The sequence below is a fragment of the Schistocerca americana genome, chromosome 2 (assembly GCF_021461395.2).
Source record: "Schistocerca americana isolate TAMUIC-IGC-003095 chromosome 2, iqSchAmer2.1, whole genome shotgun sequence".
Lineage (NCBI taxonomy): Eukaryota > Metazoa > Arthropoda > Insecta > Orthoptera > Acrididae > Schistocerca > Schistocerca americana.
Window position 1 is genome coordinate 694,668,671 of NC_060120.1, and position 22,102 is coordinate 694,690,772.

The window sequence follows — 22,102 nt, forward strand, 5'->3', positions numbered from 1 at the left end:
GTGGATCTCAAAGAAAAAGTGTGATATTGTTACATAACAATGCTGACCCAAAAAAAAAAAAACACTTAAAAAAAAGGGGTTGGAGATACTATTTTATTCTTCTTGGAGTCCCGATTTGGCACCCTCTGATTTTTATTTGTTTGGTCCAGTCGAGTGTGCATTATGTGGAAAAATGTTCAGCAACAATGAGGTGGTCACAGAATCTGTGGGAAAGTGCCTGAAACCCATGGACAGACTTCATCATTAGAAAAAATGTAATATTATTGGTGGGGATTATGTTGAGAAGCAGTAAAACTCTCATTATGTGAAAATACAGTTTTTTTCCTAAATCAATTTGTGTCTTTAATTATTGAATGTCCCTTGTATAAACCAAATATACAAACAAACTAGATGCTTCACATTGCACGCTAATCAACTGCAATGGACCTTGGCTCTACAGCCACACTATTACCTAACTGGCATAAGGTTTGAGCTGTATACCCTTCGGCACTGAATTGACAACACACTGATCCACCACAGCCCACTTCATAAGCAGTTATATTATTTGAGAGAAACAACACTGCAGCTTTTAAGACCTGTACAACAGCCGCTGTGAATGAATATGAGTAATACCAATAAAAACACTGATAAAGTTTTTTTTGTCATAGACTGAAAGACAGGCTGGCAAGATTAAGCAAGAAGTGCTAGGACACATACATGTGACACTACTTTGGATGACAGATGCACTCATTGCAGCAATGACGTTTCAAGCAACAGTTTCAGATTTCAAATCCAACACGCTCCTCTTTCCTTTTATCACTGACAGGACTCACTGCTTGATTTACGTAACTATTTTTGGTGGCCAGCTTATATCACACTTTTTTTTTAGCACTATGCGACTTAACTTCTGAGTTCATCAGTCGCCTATAACTTAGAACTAAGTAAACCTAACTAACCTAAGGACATCACACACATCCATGCCCGAGGCAGGATTCGAATCTGCAACCGTAGCGGTTGCTCGGTTCCAGACTGTAGCGCCTAGAACCGCACAGCCACTTCGGCCGGCTATATCACACTTTGTTTAGATGTGTCATCACTGCAATGAATTCCCCCACAAAGTTTGTAAGATATGTAAGCTTTTTCTGGGTTCCTGTACGTTGTGGATTTTTCTTGTGTTACCAACGGTGCAATGCTCCATCAACATCTAAACATTAATGACCTACAGTGACACGTAGCACTGCAAGAACAGCTTAAAATACAAAAGCAGTCACTTTAAAATCAATTCTGATGCAACTGTAACTCTTTGTTAGAGACCACGTGACCAGTATCTGTTGCTCATTACCAAAGAAGTGCAAAACCAATATCGCAAAGAAGCAATGTAACAAATAAATTTTTATCAATAAAAATTATTAATATCGGGAATCAATACAACTAAGTTAAACTCTGTGATAATAAGATCTTCCATAACACATGACATATGAACTTGAAGGCATTCTTCACAAATGAAAAGTAGTATGTGACATCAGTGTTGCAGTAGTTGTTTTTGGGGAGTACAGGCACTCAATGGCAAGGTTATCAGTGCCCTTACAAATATTAAAAGAAATTAATGTGGGTACAAGGGCTAAAAACAATTACTCCCGATAACACGCAGTAAAACAAAGCAGAAATTGTGAAAGGTGTTACACCTGGGATGAAAACAGAAGTAAAACAACAGAGGAACTAAAACAACGGCACAAGAATATGTGATGGGGCCCTGTTTCTTTTAACATGGGTGAGTCAGCCACCCTTTTATCACATTAAGAAAATCTCCCTAAAATTTTTGGGAACAAGTTGGTCAGATAACGAAACTTTAAAACTCCAACCACATTCATTTCAATATCACTTAAAATAAAGGGCAGATCTGCCGACAAATCTGCGGCTGCCCTCTGGTCGACAAATGAAACACTGTCTAGTAAAATGTGATGCACAGCGATCTGCATCCCATAAACACCACAAATTGGAGAGTCCTCACACCGGAGCAAGAAGCCATGCATCTTGAGCACTGTAGTCTACGCGTAGACAATTATGGAGGATCTCATCCCATCTTCATGGCTGAAAGGAGGTATATCACAGCCACGCAGTGGGCTTTACTACTCGCAACTTATTATCTGTCACTTCCAGCCACTCGTTCTCCTACTGACACATGACTCTGTACTTCAACACTATACAAGGTAGTGCCGCACTGAAATACCTGAGGATCATGACACACCTTCTTGGTTGCTACATCCACCTTTTCCTTCCTCACAATACCCTTATGCCCTGCACCAACCAGAAAGACACCACCTTCCCCAGTTGTTATAATTGAAGGAGGACGTCTTGGATATTCTGGACTACTTTATCTGAAATAGTTGTAGAGAGTGAAGGGAACTCAGGGAATTGGAAGAGACTACGAATTTAGCACTTAAAGCACATCTCATATCTGCTAAAGTGCCCGCAATGCTAGAGTGTATACAAGATCACATATAATTCCACATTGAGGACAGTAAAGTCACGAGGCAATAGGACCATGAGGACATGATCAGGGATAACAGCAGAGCAGCCAACGAAGTCCCCCTGTTTCAATTCATTGGTAAAGGCAGCTCCATAGTTATGGTGCTCATTAAAATGTCATGAACTAATGTATTAAAAACATATGTAGGTGTGCAACCTCATCTGTAATGCACTAAATCTACAATTACTGTGGGCCATGCAGTAACCATAGTGGTAGCTAATTAAAATCCTGGATTAGGGTTTTACTTGCATCACAACAAGTGACTCCAGCACACATTGCATGCGGATCCTGAACGGCACTGTTGCTAGTGGATGATTGGAGAAAAGGTGTTCCAGAGGTGGATGGGCAACAGTATGGTGTGCAGTGATGTCGGAGTTGTAAGGCACTTACAAGTTTGATGCGCCATGAGGAGCTACTGTTGGTTGGTGAATAGTGATTCCCCAGCCTCAGCAAAGAGTCTGGATATTGGTGTGTGTGTGTGTGTGTGTGTGTGTGTGTGTGTGTGTGTGTGTGTGTGTGTGTGTGTCCTATTAGCACCTGTGGCCAGCATAATCCCCTCATCGTGGATAGTGTCACTAATATTCAGGTAAGAAGGCTTTGCTGACCAATACGCAGTGCTGTTGTGGCATATGTAGATGATGTCCTATGTATGTGGACTGGTACTACAAGACAACTCAACACATTCTTGAAAAACCTAAACAGTCAACATAAAAATATCCAGTTCACTATGGAAATTGGCAACAAATCCATAAACTTCTTAGATCTCACCATTGACATTAGTACACACACACATTGTTTCAATATTTACAGAAAAACAACAACTACAGACACAGTAATACCTTCTTGTTCACAACACCCCATAGCTCACAAACATGCAGCTTTCCACTCAATGGTACACCGTCTCATATCTATCCCCATGTCCAGAGATGATTTTAAAGTGGAGTTAGATACAATAAAATTTATTGCCTCAGCCAATGGCTACAATCCAGTTCTTATTGGCCACATCTTGCACAGGAAACAAAAACAGAAAATTATACCCCTCCTCTATGCCCCACCTGCTTCCCCATTCACTGTCTGCAAGAAATGGTGTACTCTACCATTTCTAGGTCAGGTATCACAGACTGTAGCCAAAGCACTGAAATCCTGCTAGTATAGGGTTTCCTACTATGTCAGGAACACTACAGCCCAGTGTGTTTTTAATAGCAAAGACAAGATCCAGTTATTAGCCAACAGTGGGGCATACAAAATCACCTGTTCTGATTGTGACAAATTTTACATTGGTCAGTCAGGCAGAGACATATCAACTAGGCTGACTGAACATGAACGCAGCTGGAGGTTGCAGAATTCAGACTCTGCATTTGCTGAGCATGTACTGAGTGAGGGTCACAACTACCAGCCAGTGTCCCATGTACTTCACTTAGCAAACAAAGGCCATAAACTCAACCTGCTGGAAGCCCTGGAAATTAACAAACATCTTGCTCACAGTCCAGATCTCATCCTAAATGACCAGACACAACTCAACACTTCCCCTCTTCTAAACTTCATATAATCATCTTTGTTGTTCATTACTTCCCACACTCTCTCTTCCTACATATTCCCATTTTCCTGTAGTCATTAAGTTGTTTTATTTGTTGCAGTTGTCTTTGTATTCCACATATGCTGTGGTTTCAATAGTTAAGGGTTTTGCTTTTAACTTGTACTTGTATTACTGTCCATGTTTAACTCCCCTTGTAGTTGTCTCATCAAATACTGTTCATATTTTACTTTGCTCATTTATTTAATGTAAACTGGCACACAGCCACTGCTTTGATTATAAGGTTAATGTTAAAATGCAGTACCACCACACTCTCAAACTGTAGGTTCCCTCAAACACCTAAATTTTCCTGCATTTACTAATTTCTGTTTATCTTATTGATATTGCTTAAGTTCCTCGTGTATTCTGTATTTACATTGACAACTGTCTCTCTTTTTTTTTAATTGGTTGTGTATCACTCTCCATGTTTCATACCTCTTGATGCAGCCTTGTCTAGTACTAATTTTATCTTATTTTATTAGTTTTGTTTGTTAATAGAAACTGTTATGTAGGCATGCTATTCCTATTTTGTGCTAAAGGTTTTCCTGTCAACTCCATTGTTATTTATGTACTGTTCAGTTTTTACTATTTCATTGCAAAGATGTTACTCACTGTATGTTTCTACTTCACTCTAGATGTGTTACTTCTCTTCCAATGTTGTCTGCTAACATCTAACTTCTTTGGTGATAATACTCAGTAAAACCGGTTAGCAATAAAAATAATACTGTAGAACAAAAGCAAACTGGTGCTTTTCATTTATTAATACACAGTGCATCCATAGTCTAGCTGTGAATGCACAAAAGCCCTAAAAACTGGAGCAGACACACCCTGTCTGCTCCCCAAGACCTGTGGCCGAGGCACTTTATAATATTCAGTGTCTTCTGGGTTCTCGTTTTCAGGTCTCTCGGGTGTGGTCATCATGACAGTTTCGAATCAAAAATAAGGGCCAGAAACCTCACTGAGTCTTTAAAATGTAGAATGGGATTCATCATATACAAGTCACATACATTAAAAATATGATGAGATCAATTAAAAGGAACACATACATACATTTATCTGCAGAAAGCTAAAAACTCTTGTTAGCAGCCCACCTCTTTAACCACCGCACCGTAAGCTGCTACTGATGAGACATTGCAACACTAGAGGAGGAACAGAAAACTGCAAAGTTGTCCACAAATAAGGAGCACTGTACAGGGCTCCTTACCGCAGATGTGATGCTGTTTATGGCTACGGCAAAGAGTGTAACACTTGAAACACTGCCCCGAGAGACAGCATTCTCCTGCTCTCCAAGAGTGTGTCATCAACACAGGACCTCAAAAAATCGCCTAGATACAAAAGGTCATAAGAAAATGGGGAGGTGGCTACGAAAGCCCCATTGATGGATTTGCATGAGAATATTGTGACTTCAATTAGAATGAAATGCCTTACTGATTATCAAAGAATGTACCAAGACAGTGATGCTTATGTAGGAAAAACCTGCTGAATAGCTGTTTCTAGTAGAGTCATGCTGTAGACAGTGGGCCGAAATCTCTCAAATACACACCGAGAGCAGCTAAGGAGTTGCCTGGTCTCAACAAACTAGACCAGACAATGGTTAACCATTCATTCCAGGGTCTTTCCTAAACAGCTTGTTAAGGCAATATTCCTGTAGCTAATAGGACATGTATGGTCCTTCACAGCTTTGAGGAGAGATATCAAAACTGCCTCCTTCCATGAGCTGGGAAACTGACCTGTCTGCCACATCATATTAAAGCATTTGAGGAGGATATCATTTGACGCTGCTGGCAAGTGTCACAGCATGCCATGCTTGATTTGATCGTGACCAGATGCAATGTCAGACAGTGCTGATTCTAGTTTCTGTGTGGAGGAAGGCCAGTTGAAAGAATCAGAACTGTGGGATCTGAAGTACAATTTGCCCCACCCTGCAGTCACTTGGTAGTGGCAAAACCCCACATCCTGGCTGACATTGGCCCACTGCAAAATTCTGTCCCTCTGTCTGAGCAATGTCTATGACCATTGTTTAGAGACACCCCTATTTTCAGCACTGATGCTATTGGTAAACAACTGTGTTTACCGAAAATCCTCCTGTTGGCTTCCTGTACTTTTGAAGAACAAGTGGAACGGTTGATAGAGTCCAGGAACACTTGCCATGACCTTTCCTCTCTCTCCTTAAGGAAGCCTCAAACCTTGGCTCTCACGACTCAACAGGCTGTGAGGTAGTCTGCTGTTGGGTGGTATTTAAAGCATTGGAGAGCTGCACACCTGTACTGGATTGCTGAACAGCACTCACCAGTCCACCAATGTACAGGCTGCCTCCTAATGTGACCTGAAGACTTTGGGATGGATAAGTCAGTAGCATGATGGACCACTTGTGTGATGTGGTCCATCCATTCCTGGATGCAGTCGTGGTACTCAGCTGGCTGAACAGTGTCCAGTTAGCCATGCTGAACAGCGTCCAGTTAGCCATGCTGAACAGCGTCCAGTTAGCCATGCTGAACAGCGTCCAGTTAGCCATGCTGACCTTCTATTTCTATAGCTTCTATTCAAGTAATCCTCCATCAATTAGGTGTATCCGTAGTGGGAACAGGTCACAGGAATGAAGGTCATCAATTGCTTTCCACTGTTGCCAAGTCTGCAAGGGCTGGAGAGCAGCAAGAGAGGTTGATGGCTGAAGATGATCCAAGGCTTCACAGAAATGAATGAGACCTCCTGTGTTGAGGATGGACAGCTCCTGAGACATCATGAGATTCTCCAAGACTCGACCCCTGGGGCAAGTGTAGTTTGAGGTCCATAACATTATGGGCGCTAAAATCGACCAGAAGGAGAAATGGGCAGGGGAGATGTTCAATAAGGCCTGCAAGAGCCTCAGAGTCTCTTGCATCCTGCAAAGATAAGTACAGGGAGCAGATGGTGATCATCTTATCTGCATGAACGGCAACAGCTACTGCTTGGTAGGTCAGTAACCAAGGAGAGAGCAGAGGAGTGATGTACGTTATTGACAAAACACAGCAGCCCCTCCCTTGGCTCTTTCCTCAGTCATGTCAAGTTTGGATAAAGGTTACAGCCCCATAGGATAGAAGTGTCAATGGCTTTAAAATTTGTTTCCTGTAAACACATGCCAGTGCCAGTAGTTTCAATTCCTCCACATGAGTCCTGAACCCATTTATGTTGTATGGTAGTATGGGAGCCACTTATCATGGGGGTTGCACTTTCACCCCGGCTTTCTGCCAGAATGGGTAGTCCTCAATGGGTGGAGGTCCAGCCTTGATGCAAGATGGTTGCCCTGGGATGACTTCACATTCCACTGGCTTCAAAGTAGAAGCAACAGTACCATCATGTTGAATGATATCAACATGGTCTGATGGTCTACCGCTTGTTTTTGACTGCAGTCAAAGCTTCCCATATGCTTTTATGGCCTGGGAGGGCTTTGTAGCAACCACCACAACAGTGATAGAGGCAGTGCACGACTTACCAGACTCTGCTTTTGGAGGTATCAGGAACTTCACAATGGTGACAACTGTAGCTTTATATGACATTCTCAGAGGGGGGGTGGGGACTATGGGCTCTGAATCAACTGCAGCTTGAAAAGTGCACTCACAAATACAGGTACTAGTGCTGACACTAGCAACCTCCATTTGTGTAGAAGCATTGGCTATTGAAATAGGTTTTTTAAGGGGCGAGGCAAGACATGTAGTTAATGTGAGAGGCTGCATGGCCTTATAGACCTTCTTGACTCACCATACAGGATGCTTTTTGATGTTTTAATATAAACATAATAAAAGAAGAAAAATCAGAGCTCACATGTAAAGATGAAGATGTTCATTTTTTCCATGCACTGTTCAGGAGTAGAATAATAGAGAATTATTTTGACGGGGATTCGATGAACCCTCTGCTGGGCACTTAAGTGGGATTTTCAGAGTATCGCTGTAGACGTCCTGCATTTTTCTTTCTTCAAGGGAGACACTGCAGTCCCTATTCCAGACAGGGTGATCCCCACAGTAATTTACACAGTTTGGAGGGGAGGAGCAATCATTTTGTCAGGGGTGGCCTTGCCACATTTGCCCCAAGTAGCTACACCCGTAATCCTAAGGTGGTGTGCCCAAAGCGCTAGCATTTAAAACAGCACATTGGGTTGAGGATACAGTGTCACGTGCTTAGGCGAAGGAAACCTGCCTTGATATACTCCAGTAGATTTGTGCTACTGAAGGTAAGGATGAAGGAGTCAGATTTTACTAGATCCCCATCCACCATTTTCAATATATTTTGCACACTGACAATCCCTTCTTGAGCCCAGTCATCTTCCAATTCCTTGTTGGGAATGGCGGCCAGATTCAGAACACCTTCACTGTAGTTCAAGGTGATGTGCAGCTCTGTTTCTATGGCACATTCTCCAAGGTATTTAGCTTTCCAGAGGTTTATTGCTTGTTGGGAACTAGCAGTTTCAAATAACAGTGTTCCATTATGCAATCATGTGACTGATTTCAGTGTATCTGGAATGTCCTCTAAACCTTCTTGAACCCAAAAAATGGGACCTTCTCAAAGCTGTCCTCTTTCCGTTTCACAATCAAAAACACATTCTGACCAGCAGCATGTGTTCTGTTGTTATTCAATGAAGAGTTCTGCATAATCCGAATCTGGAGGACCTATTACATGAGCCCTCTTCTTATACAGGGAGTTTGTACCTACCAGCGGCCCATCCATTTCGCTGGAAGGGAGAAGAGGATATATTTTGAGGGTTTCATATTGGTCCCATGAGCAGCTACGGAAATAAAAGTCCACCGAGACAGGTGTTTACCACCCTCGTGATCCTGGCAGTCAAGCCAAGATCCCTGTTTCCTGTGACACACAACACTCTGCTACCGCACCGGAAAGTGGTCGCTGAAGCATGCCCAGAGCTTACGGTGACAGAGGACTGGCAGCACTTACAAGTCCCCAACTAAGGAACCCTGGGGTTGCCAAGCCCATACCAAGTAAATGAATGCGGGGCCCCTGAGGGCCAGTGACTGCAGGAAAGATAAGTAGAAGTACTGAAAATTACTACAAAATGGGAAACAATTTTAAAGTGAAAAGGGAAGGAAAGAAATTAGACACCTTTTACACATTGCAGTTCCTTACCTGCAATGCATTTACTATTTTCCACTTGCCGCTAGATGCGATCACACTAGGGTTTTTCATAAATTATAACCGAGACATCACAAATGCTGCTGTTACTTATGAAAGTTACAAAAGTTGCTACTGCTTAGAAATGCTAGTAAAACTCATGCATAATAATAATAATTACTTGTGATATTTTAACCTTGTGCTTCCCAGAAAATCTGTACAACATTGCCTACCAGTAGGGCCTCTCAGGCCCGAGTTATTTCAATTGACACTATTTTGATTACTTATGATGTGAATGACTTATGAGGTTTACTTTTAAAATAATTTTATTTATTTAAAGTTTAAATCTTAAAAACACCATTTCTATACTCTTACTGGTGGGTTTTATTCTTACTGAAAATTTGTACAGGGTCTACAGCCAATAGTAGAATGTTCCGAGCATACAGGTTTTGTGCACTTATAACATGTAATTTGACTTTTTCTTCTCTACAGACTTTTTCTTTCTTCTCTACATAATATGCACATCTCCCTTTCTTAGCTGGTGGTTTCGCTGCCCTTCCTGGATCTGGTGCTATTAATGAATTCACTGACTCCTTTAGCCCTGCCAGTTGCTTTCCCAAATTGACAGTGAAAGTCCAAAATCTCTCTCTCTCTTTTTTCGCCAGCATAACCCAAATTATGTAAGCATTCATTATGCTTACATTGATCGTGTTGAAGAAAATCACCAATGGCCAATGCTTTGTTTTTTTCTCTTCACACTAGCATTGCATCTTTTGGTCCATGGTGTCAACACCGCCCTTTGTGGCATCGCATGTCATTATAACTTCAGGCTTCTTTACCTGTAATGATGACACCGTTGCTTGGTATTGAAAAGAGCTAAGGGTGGTAACAATTTTGTTTTTCTTAGGAACATAAGAGACTATCCTCCTCACATCTGGTTGAAAACCAAATAATGTAGAGTATACTCCATGTCTTTTAGGTATACTAAAAATCAGCAGGCAGTTCACCTTTGTTTCTTTTTCTTTTTTTTCTTTTTTTTTTTTTTTTTTTCCCAGATGGTACCAACTAGTGTCTAATCTTTTGACAACAAATAATGAGCTAAGTCGAGAAATTTAAAAAAAAAATTATCTCAGGTGATACTACATCCAGACTTATCACGTTCAATCACCAGGGTTTTTCACACCAATCTCTCCAAGTAGTACGGCTCTGGTTTCTTCCTCCTTCCCCAAATACACTTTTATCTTCCAGCAGTAGCTCATTGCACTGACACAAATTGACCAGAACTTTATTCTGTATCTAACAGGTTTGATGGGATGTATGGCTGAAATGGGCAGAAACCTCAAAGTGTGACCAGTTGTCCATCCATGGTCAAGCACCATCCTGGAATCTAGGCATCCCTAAGATTAATTTCCCACATCTCAAAAACTTCTCTGATTGGTTCCAATTTGCCACTTGACTTGTGTTCACACTGGGCTGCTACACTGTCGAAGTGCAACACCTTCAGAATAGCAAGGCAGCAGCTCCGAGACAAATTAACTGAGCACTGGTCGGCCATTCTCAACACTCCAAAGCTTACTAATATCTTTATTTCTTGACTAATAAGCTCTAGTCAGGATCAGAACACCAAGAAACTTTTTCACATCATGCATATCTACATCCACCCAGTCCTCTTTAGCGATTCCACCTTCCTTGTTCGTCCACATACACACTTTTTCAATGAGGGGTACAAGAAAGGAAACACAAAACAAGAGTCTTCATTATAACAGTTCCTAATCAAATAACTTGTGAGTCCCTGATCTTCTTTCAATATATGCATTTTTCTTTGTCTACCAAAAATTCCAGCTTGATCATCTGTAGTCCATATTTCATTCCCAATAGGAGAAAACAATAAGTCACATTCAACAGAATTTGCACTAAATTGTTCTTCTCCACCTTTGTAAAAGGATTATTCATGATCATCATCTTCATATAGTTATGAGTTTTCAGCGACACCAACCTCATTGTCATCACCACTGGAAGATTCACATTCACCAGGTGGGTTTTCAAATCAGAAGGCTGTACCAACAATTCCCTTACCTCCTCGTCTGATAGTCGTCTTTTCTGTAACATTTTAGTATCTAGAACACACAAATGTTATGAAACAATGTACCAAAATACACATGTGCTTACCACAAGGACTGTTGGACACTGAACAAATAACAGAGCTAGTTAACAATGTCAAATGACATAACAGATGCTGTGTAGTCAGACATCTGACTGTTCAAAAGTTGCTTCTAACTGCACAGGCCTGTGAGGTCTGTATGGGAGGAAACATGCAGCAACACTTTAACACAAAGCCATACGTAAATTTTACTTTTATAATTTATTCCAAAATTATGACTAACTTGACAAATTAGGAAGTCGTAAAATTTCATTGAAATAAAATGAATAGTTGTTAATAGATAAGATCCTCTGAGGCCAATTGTAGGTAAAGAGCTAATAGAAGAAAAAAATTGGTACAGCATGTCAAATACCCAGCTTCTATACTTGGATCAGAATAACAAAGTTATAGAAGCTATAACTTTAACTTTAGCTGTTTTAACCTTTCAAAATTGGATTTATATACCACCTGAAGCACACACACATATATTCGACACCTCAAAACAAACACCTCCAAATGCTTTAAACAATTATTCTGTAATAATATTGTTACTGATGTATATTCTTTGCACTTTGCGACTATGTCTTCTCTTCTGCTATACGAACCTTGCACCCAGCTGATTCCAGACGTCATGTTTGTTTACAAATGTGGCAGTATACATGTGATGTGTTACGGCAGCAAAAGGAACCTGTGACCACTGGAGGTACTCTAGTTTACTTATTGAAGTTTACCATTAGATATCAGTTTAATTTTTTGTCAAAAGTAATCCTAAACCATATTCTGAAACAGTGTCTTGTTTCTCCACTAGGCAGTGCCACAAGTTCCTCCAAAAATCGTAACTCAACACACACACAAATGTAATACTAACTAATGTAAATCCACCCGATGATGGAGGTTTAAACCTTCGAAACGCATCGTGGAAATAAATAAAACGTTGACTGGTAACAGTAAACTTGTTGTTTCACTTAATTATAGAAGCTAGTTGTTTAGAAGATAACTACCATAGCAAAAACAAATCAAAAAATGAGCTAGGCCATGCCTTCTGTTGTGATCATCATTATCACATCACTCTGCTACATCAGTTGTAGACAATGCCTGCAGCTGTGAGTAACATAACAAGTGTGACCCGTTTTTATTGTTTGAACTGTGTATTTTACATGACACTGTCCTAAACTAGTTGTGAAAAAAAGAGGATAAAACTGATAACAGTACCACCATCTCACTAAGTTAACCTAACAGTAAATAGTGACTGGCACTTGTGACTTTCCTCCATTTTACATACAATGTTTACGACACTTTCGAGAAGTGAATGATCCAAAAATAAAAAATACCAATCACGATTATGACAATCTCAAATTACACACAAGTTTATTATGCGGAACGAACAGAATGATGGTTCATGTTTATGGTTAGTGAGATAGAAGTGGCTGCAAATGTGTTACCAAAGGGAGGCTATTATAATCAAACGGTATTTACAGAAATTTAGTACAAACTGTAATAACCAAATATGAAATAAAAGCAGGCTGTGAAATGGTTGCATCACCTGGGGGTAAAACAGTTTTCATTGAATTTTTTAATATGTATTACTTGTGGCTCTTTCATTTAGAAAAATGACAGCATTTGATCTATTTGGCATCACTCTTACCTGCGCAAAAGATGATTGGTACCACATAAGAACACTTTTTAACTAATTCACATCTGACAGAAGATACCTATTGTCTGCATATGACATTCAGACACCTTAGGCATCTCTAAACATCAATGAGGAAAATAAGACAATTTTTGTGGTGGTCAATTCATATTTCAAAGACATGTTGGAAACATTTAGTTCTGAGAAGGTGGCAGCTTGAGTGTCAATACACAGATCTCATCCAGAAAAAAAAGTTGCTACAGGTTGATGGGAATATTAAGCTTCAGCAATGCTTGTTACTGCAGTACTTCCTACACTTTTTGACACTATGTGATAGTAACAATATCAGCCATCTGTGAAGAAACTGACTAATCACAATAAGTTCAAAGCTAAGTAGTTGTGTAAGTAAGTACGCATTTATTTAAAAACACCACTACGGAGGATGAATGCTTCAACGAATACTGTAACACAGTTGTGCAACCACGACCACCTCCACAATGATAACAAAATGCGGTCACATGTTAAGGTTATCACTGGAAAGAGATACATAATTTGTGTGTCGATTGAACAGAAATTGTACCTGAAGACAAAAATATGGAATGTCCTATGCTGAAATCTGTGCTCAAATATTATTTGATAAATGAAAATCCATGCAGACTGCCACATTTAATTGTCATGTCATGCAATTCTGTAAAAAGGCCAGTAGTATTGGGCCACAGGTTAAAGTTTACCTGTTGCATTACCCTATAATAGTGACTTAGTTCAAGCATAATGCTGTACGTTTATCAAATGAATTTCTCGATGACAATAGACACAGATTCTAAATCAGCATATTGTTGTTGTTGTGGTCTTCAGTCCTGAGACTGGTTTGATGCAGCTCTCCATGCTACTCTATCCTGTGCAAGCTTCTTCATCTCCTAGTACCTAATGCAACCTACATCCTTCTGAATCTGCTTGGTGTATTCATCTCTTGGTCTCCCTCTACGATTTTTACCCTCCACGCTGCCCTCCAATACTAATTTGGTGATCCCTTGATGCCTCACAACATGTCCTACCAACCGATCCCTTCTTCTGGTCAAGTTGTGCCACAAACTTCTCTTCTCCCCAATCCTATTCAATACCTCCTCGTTAGTTATGTGATCTACCCATCTAATCTTCAGCATTCTTCTGTAGCACCACATTTCAAAAGCTTCTATTGTCTTCTTGTCCAAACTATTTATCATCCATGTTTCACTTCCATACATGGCTACACTCCATACACTTAAATCTATACTCGATGCTAATAAATTTCGTTTCTTCAGAAACGCGTTCCTTGCCATTGCCAGTCTACATTTTATATCCTTTCTATTTCGACCATCATCAGTTTATTTTGCTCCCTAAATAGCAAAACTCCTTTACTACTTTAAGTGTCTCATTTCCTAATCTAATACCCTCAGCATCTTCCGACTTAATTCGACTACATTCCATTATCCTCGTTTTGCTTTTGTTGATGTTCATCTTATATCCTCCTTTCAAGACGCTATCCATTCCGTTCAACTGCTCTTCCAAGTCCTTTGCTGTCTCTGACTGAATTACAATGCCATTGGCGAACCTCAAGGTTTTTATTTCTTCTCCATGGATTTTAATACCTACTCTGAATTTTTCTTTTGTTTCCTTCACTGATTGCTCAATATACAGATTGAATAACATCGGGGAGAGGCTACAACCCTGTCTCACTCCCTTCCCAACCACTGTTTAGCTTTCATGCCCCTCAACTCTTATAACTGCTATTTGGTTTCTTTCACTGAACAAATATACCAATTACCAATTATAGCTGTTTCCTGGCATTTGAAATATTTAAGTTTTGCACAGTCCAAGGTGCTGCAGAACACCTGTCAGCTCACTCATGGGAAGGCGCAGCTAGTATTGGCTGATTGCCATGTAGCCATATTGCAAGAGCTCTGCGCATGCACTAACAACTTCGCCACCCGTGCCTGTGGGGGTGAGACCAGGGCTTTACTGCCACATATAAGACTATCTGTCCACAAAGGCATCAGCTGTTCGACCACCCCTGCCTACTGTTACCCACTGATCCCACAGATGCTCAAACTTCAGCTGGAACAGCTTAAGCGGGTATTAAGCCCGTATTACACAATGCGCCTAAACTGTAGACCTATGCACCAGCACTCCAAGCATGTGTGTCTGTATCTGCAGGCTGGTTCATGTAGACCTATTACACCACCCACGCGGGATATACCTGGCGTGCATGCGCAGTAGACAGTGATAACGCATGAAATGCAAACGGAACTGTCTAATCTCTTCTAAAGTCGTTCGTTCTACTGCATGAAACACAAGGGGAACCGTTCTGATTATTTGTGTGACTCAAAGTTCCAATTTCATAAGAAAATGTTTATCATTATTTACTAAGTAATTGTTTTTCTCTGATGTACGTTATTACTGTCCTGAATTACAGACTCAACAGTTAGTTTTATATTACAACGCTTGGTTACACAGGTATATGTATTTATACAACCTTTTGCACATGAAGGGCCTACTTTTTTTTGGAGCTATTTCCCTGGTAAGGACAGTAAATCTTTCGATTACGACAGAACGACGACAAAAACAAAAAGCCAGACATTGATTTCGATCCTGGCTGAAAACAAGGGACAAAGACAGGGGATTATATTCACTGCTTATGAAAGAACTGGGGCTCGAAGATCCGCACGAATTTCGGAACTTCGTGAGGGTGGACATGGTCTGTTTCGAGAAGCTGCTGTCTATGACGGAAGATGGAAATAGCATTGTGACAGTCACAAGGGAGGCTGTCTCATATTCCTGAAAGTAAGAATTAAATCATAAGATCACACATTTTGTTATTATACCAGCCTAGATCACGAATAAAATACCGATAAATGTCCGGTTACATTGCAGGCTGGATGTAACATTACGTTTCCTGGCGACTGGGCAATCTTTTAAGTCTATATATACGTGCTACTCAGAGTTTTGCAGTCCTCTTGTGTCACACTGGGCCAAACTGCAAGGACTTTCTCCCTTTTACAGCCAGTTTCTCTTTTAAGGCTTGCTGAAATCAAGCAAGAGATGCAATCAAATCAAACAAAAATTTTCATAAACTAAGGCATTATGATACAAATCAAAAATCACCGTATACTGTTATATGCACATTCCTCAGAAAAAAAAAGAAAGATTTCCGACTACCTCATTACGATATAGTGGGTCATACATACAACATTCCTCACTGCATGGACTTTTAACACCTCTTGGCTCCATTTCATTTCTAGAATATGAAGCTATCAACAGAAAAAAAGAAAAAATCCTTTCACGAACAGCTCATATAAAAGAGTCTACCGCAAAAAAATAAGGTTTCTTTTCTACATCTATGAAACATGCTTGCTGGGGGGAGGGGGGGGGGGGGGGGGAGCAGAAGAACCCCAACATGAAAATCTGATAGACACTAGATGCCTAACAAAAACCGAACAACAAGCAGAAAGCACTGTGGTACACCCTTCTGTGCATGCGCGAGTTATTTCTGCCTACTGCGCATGTAAAGACTGATGGCAGTTTAGAACTGCTCTCTATTCTGGTGCACGGATAATGTGTCTGCTAATTTTCGTAGTTTCACCCATTCTACCGCTTGACAGCTGTCGCACAAGACCAGTACTATTCGCGGCGGATCGTCATGTAAACAGGTGTTACATGACATTCCGCCGCGAACGGTACTAGGCTACCGTGACAGCCATCTACAGGTAGAATGGGTGAAACTCCGAAAATTAGCAGACACATTATCTGTGCACCAGAATAGAGAGCAGTTCTAAACTGTCGTCAATCCGCACATGCACACTGGGCAGAGATAATGCGTGGCATGCACAGAAGGGGCTACCGCAGTGTTTTCTGCTTGTTACTTGCCTACTGCTTAATGGCTAGTAGCTCATTTCAGATTTTCGTGTTGGGGGTTTTCCGCGTTCCCCCCCACCCCCCCATAAATGCAGTGAAAAAACTTTTCTTTTGTCAGTACACTTTCTTTTACACTAGCTGTTTGTGAAAGCATTATTTCTATTGGTTACTTCATTTCTAGAAATGAAATGGAGCAAAGAGACATTAAGCATCTCAATTCAGGCATACAGCGAGGAAAGGTGTACGTGCGACTTGCTGAAATCATAATACGATATGGCGGCAGTCATTTCTTTTTGAGTAATATGCATGTAATGCCACATGGTGATTTTCGATTTGTACCGTAATGCTTTAACTTATGAAAGTTCATGCATCTCTTGTTTATTTCAGCATGCCAGAAAAGAGAAACTGGCAGTGATAGGCGATGCAGTCCATGCAGTTTTGCCCAGAGCAACAGACAAGGACTGAAAAACTCTGAGTAGACCTTATATGCCGTATATTCAGAACTTGGACAAATAACACAAGTATTGGTCCTTTCAAATGCTGCAAGTTGCACTGCATACATCCACAACAACTTTTGAAATGGTGAGCTGTGCTATTCTGTGGCTAAAAGCCAGACTCTTAAAAGATTCCCCAGTTGCCACAAAATGTCATGTTGCAACCAGCCTAAAACATAACAAGGCATTTATCAATATTTCATCAGTGATCTAGGCTGGTATGGTCATAAAACGTATAAACATATGATTTAATTCTTACTTTTGAGAATGTGAGATAGCCTCCCTCATGACTGTGTCACATTTGCTAAATCCGTCTTCTATCATTAACAGCAGCTTCTCAAAACAGGCCATGTCCATCCTAATGACGTTCCGAAGTTCTCGCATATCTTCGGGCCTCAGTTCTTTCATTAACAGTGAATATATTCCTCCCGCCTTCATCCCTTCTTTTCGTCAACGTTCTGCCCTAATCCGAAGATTTACTGTCACTGCCAGGGCAACAGCTCCAAAAACAAGTGGATCGTCCACGTGCAATATGCTGTATAAATGTAAATTTCGATATACATAAATCTGTCATGATATAAAACTGTTGAGTCTGTAATTCAGAACAGTACTAACCTACATGAGAGAAAAACAATTACTTAATAAATAATGGTAAAAAAATTCTTATTAAATAGGAACCTTGAGCTCACAGAAATAATTTAAACGTATGACGCTCCAGTATATTATACAGTTGCACTTGTGTTGCACGTAGAAGAACGAATGACTTTACAAGGCATCAGACAGTTCTATTTTCTTTTCACGTGTATCGCCTGCTACTCGCGCATATCGTCTGCTGCTGCGCAGGTGCACTAGATACATTCCATGTGGTTGGTGTAATAGGTTGGAAGTGAACCAGTCTGTAGTTACAGGTATGCATGTTAGGGGCGCTGGTGCATAGGTGTTCGGTTTAGGCACATCGTATGATCCTGGCTTAATACCAGCTTTACACGCCGATCTGCCGCATAGGGTACTGGTTTAGCAGTAGAATGGGTGAACCTACCAAAATTAGCAGCACATTATCCGGGCGCCAGAACAGAGAGCAGTTCTGAACTACCATCAACCTGCTCATGCGCAGAAGGGGCTACTGTAGCGCTTTCTGCTAGTTATTTGCTTATTGTTAGGTGGATAGTGGCTAATATCAGATTTTCGTTTTGGAAATTTTTCCGCATGTTTTTCAGTAAGTGCACAATGAGGCGTTAAGCGTGTTAATTCAGGCATATAGCGAGGAAAGGTGTGACCCGCTTTATCATAATAATGTACATCGGCAATCGTTTGTTTCTGAGTAATATGCATATAATGTTACATGGTGATTTTCGATTTGTATCGTAATGCCTTAATTACAAAAGTTCATGTTTGAGTTGATTGCACCTCTTGTGTTATTTCAGCACTCCAGAAATTAGAAACTGGCAGTGATAGGGGAGAAAATCGCCAGGAAACGTAATGTTACAACCAGCCTGCAACATAACAGGGTTTTTACTGGTATTTTATTTGTGGTTTGGGCTGGTATGATCTCAAAACGTACAACCATATGATTTAATTCTTACTTTCGAAAATGTGAGGTAGCCTTCCTCATGACACTGTCACACTTGTTACTTCCATCTTCTATCTACTTCCAGCTTCTTGAAACAGGCCATGTCCATGCTCATGAAGTTTCAAAATTCTTGCGGATCTTTGAGCCTTAGTTCTTTCACAAGCATTGAATATAATCCCCTCCCTCCGCCCCTTCTTTTCTGCCAGGGTTGAACTCAACAAACTCAGGCTCTTTGTTTTCGTCATCATTCTGCCCTAATTTGAGGATATACTGTCACTGCCGGGGAAATAGCGCCAAAAACAAGTGGGTCCTCCATGTGCAAAATGCTGTACAAATACATATACCTTTGTAACCAAATGTCTTAATATAAAACTAACTGCTGAATCTGTAATTTAGAATGTTAGTAACCTACATAAGACAATAACAATTTCTTAATAAATAATAATAAAAAACAATTTTTTATTAAATAGGAACCTTGAGCTCACATAAATAATTTGAATGAATGACATTCCAACATGTCACACAGTCCCCCTTGTGCTTCGCGCGGTAGAATGAAGAACTTTACAAGAGATCAAACAGTTCTATCTGTGTTTCGTGCGTTATTACCATCTACTGCACATGTGCGCCAGGTATATCCTGCGTGGATGGTATAGTAGGTATACATGAACCAGCCTGTAGTTACAGGTATGCAAACTTGGGGCGCTGGTGCATAGGTGTACAGTTTAGGTGCATCGTGTAATAGGGGCGTTAGTCTGATGGACTGAACTAGATTGATGGGGGTTAAAGGGACCAAACTACAAGCTCATCAGTCCCTTCATCCCATATACGTCAAACTGGGAAGAGACCACAGGGAGGAAGGACATAGAATCCTGATGAACTAGACTGTAACCGAGAACCAATAAAACCAAAAGATAGAAGCAATCAGAAGTGAGAGAGAAGTAAAGAGTGAAGGTGGGTGAGTTGCTCCGCAAAAAAAGCAGCTGGAGGCCTCTGGAAGACATTATGCAATGGGAAATGCAACCTCGGCATTTGACTGGTGTTTCCTCACTCCATATTACCACAAGAATACTAACAATGCAGACAAGGTGATAAAATTTCAGCAAAGTGAACAATGATGATGAGACAGTGAACCAATGACAGAGGTAAACGAATAAGAAGAATTAATATGGTGGGAAGGAAAGGAGCCAGGCCAGACCACTGAACAAGGGCAGCCATGGGCGCCCTGATCGAAGCAGGCAACGGGGTACCCCTACAATCCCTCAAGTGGCTGATGAGGCCAGTTTGGCTACTTTACAGAGAGGAGCAGAAACAACCTTCACAGGTAAAATGTAAAACCAGGTCAGCCACTTTGTCACCTTCCGCTGGCACCAGAGGCACCGCGTCAGCAAGTTTACGGTTTCACCGTAAGGTGCTCACATTTGGGCACTAAACCAACAATATCCTCACATCTTAGGATGTGACCATGGGTCAGCCATGTGGAGCCAAGCGGAGCTGGCAGACAACAGCAGACTTCGTGCGAAGCACAAAGGGAAGACTGCCGCACAGTCGTGATCCTCTTTACTGCTCGCATTTTGTTTGGAGAAAGCAGCACACACCAACCTGTGTTCCAAGACTACAACATTTGATGGCAGAGGGTTGACTGGATGTCACACTCATACTCCACTGTCAAAGTCAGAATCCTGGTAGTTAACTTAGCCAGTCGGCATGTTTGTTCCCAGTGATCCCACTGCAACCTGGGGGACAGACAAAGACGACCAACCATCCAGCTCGATGGTAGTCAGAAAGAAGATCCAAGACAGTCACGACCAGTAGGTGCCGAGGGTAGCACTGGTTGATAGCCTGTCGACTACTCAGCGAGTCACTGATGATTAAAGAATTCCTACTGGTGCAAGAACGAAGAATACGCTGCATGCGTTCAGCAGAAACGTAGTACACTGCACCTTTCATGTGACTAGGTTGAGCGATTTCGTTTTTAAAATCGTGAATTCCCAGGAATTTTATTTAATTATAATTTTATCTTAAAATATTTTTCAGTTTTTGAGTTTGGTTTAACCATATAATTACTGCTTTTACCTATTAATTAACAGTTTTTTGAGCTATCTTGCTAATTAATCATAAATTCCCAGGAATTTTGGGAATATTGCTGGCAATATTCCTTGGGAATATTTCTTCGATTTTAAATTCCCAGGAATTTTACAACACTACACTAAATAGAGAGCCCTGTGGGACATCATTTTCTTCTATGTGGGGGGGGGGGGGGGGGGGGGGTACTGTGGAAAGCACCAACTTGAACCCAGAAAGTTAGAAGGGGTTAAGATGTTCTGGACAAAAATAGGGAGCAGGCCCTGGAGACCTCTCTCTTGTAGGGTAACAAGGTTGTGATAACACCGTGTGGTGCCATAAGTCTTTTGCAAGTTGAGGGACACAGCAAAAAGGTGTTGACATCAAGCAAACGCTGACTGGATAGCAAACTCCAGGCAGACCAAATTGTCTGCAGTACAATAGCCTTGGTGAAAACTGCCCCGGGATGGAGCCAAAAGACCCCGAGACTTAAGGGAACAACACAGCTGCCGGCTCATCATATGTTCAAGTAACTTGCAGAGAACATAAGTGAGACTAATTAGACAATGGCTGTCCATCTCAAAGGGGTGTATATCCAGTCTCAGTACCAGGACTGGTCAAACTTTCTCCCTCACCAAATTGGGTGCTCACCCTCACTTCAGATACTGTTGAAACTGAAAAGAATGTGACATTGGCAATCCATTGATAAGTGTCTGAACATATGGTTGTGGATGCTGTCTGGTGCTAATCTCTTATCAGGGCAGAGGGCTAGGGCACCGAGGAATTCACACTCACTGAACGGAGCATTATATGATCCAGGTGACATGTGGTTAAAGGTAAATGAATCTGCTTCACCCACTGTTTGAGAACACGAAATTCAAGCTGATGATTCTCAGGCACAGACGCTCAAGCACAACACGGGGCTAAGTGTTGGGTGACAGCACCTAGGTCAATGTAGACACCATTCAGGGAGATACACATTACACCTGTGCCCTCTCAAACCACTGCCCAAAATTACAAAGAAGGGATACATGGTCCAATGGTAGTAACATACCATTCTCAGTATCCTTGTTTCTGTTATTTTATTAGGTGAGAGACTCCAGTCATGCAGCCATTTATAAGCAACGATGTGCT

At 41.1% G+C, this 22,102-nt stretch overlaps 1 protein-coding gene across 5 annotated transcripts in view; it reads right to left on the bottom strand.

Annotated features, from left to right (window-relative positions):
• LOC124593554 (lactoylglutathione lyase) overlaps positions 1-22,102 on the bottom strand; it is a 124,225-nt gene that overhangs the window by 91,242 nt on the left and 10,881 nt on the right. Inside the window, exon 1 of one of the 5 annotated variants that reach the window (XM_047131947.1) lies at positions 11,179-11,215. The exons of the other annotated variants lie outside the window; for them this stretch is intronic. The gene's annotated coding sequence lies outside the window, so the exon portion shown is untranslated. Of the gene's footprint in view, positions 1-11,178; positions 11,216-22,102 lie in introns of those variants that run through there. 5 annotated transcript variants of the gene reach the window in all.